The following is a 1820-nucleotide window of genomic DNA, read 5'->3' on the forward strand; positions in this document are numbered from 1 at the left end:
TGGGAAAGTCCGGAGGCTGTGGAATGTGGATCTTGGTGACCTCTATCTGATTCTCTTAGCTTGCTGACTGGTTAGGGTCCTTATGTTGTAAGGCCAGGGACTTTGGAGATGGCCCTCTCTTGTTAGGCTGGTTCCTGTCTCAATAGTATCTAACATTTCTATAGTGCAAGACAGTGTTTTAAGTACTTTACATTTATTTGCTCTTTTAATCCTTAAAACAACACTTTGAGGTAGGTTTTGTCATTTAGCCCCATTGTATAATGAAGACTTTGGCTGGCTTTTCTTCCTGGTTCTTGGGAGGGAGCCTCTGAATCCTTGGAATTTCCTCAGTTATAGGAGTGTCTTTGTTATTCATGGTGGGCCCTGATAGTTATGGTAAAGAGATGACTCAGGGTGGGTCCCTAGATAGTTTCAGGATGGGGGCTGACTATGCCAGAAAGACCAACCCTGTGATTAGAGGGTTGGGTCTTTGAACCACGCAATATCAGCTCAACCTGCTGGGAGGTGAAGGGAGCTGGAGATTGAGTTCAATCATGTGGCCAATGATTCAGCCAATCTTGCCTACATAACGAAACCCTAATGAAAACTCTGTACTGAAGCTTGGGTGAGCTGGGCAATGTGTTCTGAATCCCCAGGAGAAGACATGGAAGTTTTGCACTTGGAACCCTCCCTGAATATGCCCTACATGTCTCTTCTTTTCACTGGTTGTGAGTTGCATTCTTTTGCCATATCAAAACTGTAATAGTATAACACTTTCCTGAGTTCTGTAAATTGTGTTAGTGTGGGGGATCAGAATTGGCCACCTCAAAATATGTTTCTTTACCTTCATTATTTTCTGAAAGACACTTTGACCCCCCCCCGCCCCCCACCCCTCCCTGCCAGCAAACTGCCCAAAAGAATTTAAGATAAGAGGGCTCTCTCCAGGATACCATAGATAACTCTGGGTATCGATAGACTGGAAGGGTCCTTGCTAAGCCCATTCTTATCAAAGTTCTGTTTACCAAACATTTATATTTGTAAGGGAAATCTCCATTTGTAAAGGTATCTCCCTCTCTGTACCAGGAAGAAGGGGGGATGACCTCATCTCTAGAAACTTATCAGTGCTGAAGGCAAGGCCTTAAATCTGCATAATAAACTTACTCTTGTTTACTGTGTTTTTCTGGTAATCTCTCATAACTGACTACCCCCAACCCCAACATCCTCCTTTGTCTTTAGCTGAAGATAGTATTTAAGACGAGAACCTCCTCCATTTTGTCGAGTTACCCAATTTTTCTGGGTCTCTCCCATGTATACATGTTATAAAGCTTTGTTTGATTTTCTCCTGTTATTCTGTCTCATGTCAACTTAATTCATACCCCAGCCAGAAAGGACCCAGAGTGGGTAGAGGATAGTTTTCCTTCCCTTCATTAGCAAATCATCAAACCTGGTAATGGGAATCCCCAAATTTGTAGCCAGTTGGTTAGAGATGCAGGTGGCCTGGGACCCCTGAGCTTATGGCTGGTATTTGAAGTGAGAGCAGTCTTCGGAGGTCTGAGCCCTTAATCTGTGAAGTTTCCCTTAACTCCAATAGTTAGTGTCAGAATTGCACTGTAGCGCCACTTGACAGATGGAGAAATGGAGGTATGCAGAGGTTAAATATTTTGTCCAAAGTCTCACAGCTAGTAAGTGGCAGCATCAGGAATTAAATCCAGGCTATCTACCTGCAAAAAATGCCTGCTCTTAATCATTATGCTATTGCCTCTCTTAATCAAATAGCTCTTTTCAGTTTTCAATAGATGTAGGATTGGAATGAATCAATTAGAATTTATTACCCTGTCCAC

Source organism: Diceros bicornis, chromosome 3 (genome assembly GCF_020826845.1).
Source record: "Diceros bicornis minor isolate mBicDic1 chromosome 3, mDicBic1.mat.cur, whole genome shotgun sequence".
Classification (NCBI taxonomy): domain Eukaryota; kingdom Metazoa; phylum Chordata; class Mammalia; order Perissodactyla; family Rhinocerotidae; genus Diceros; species Diceros bicornis.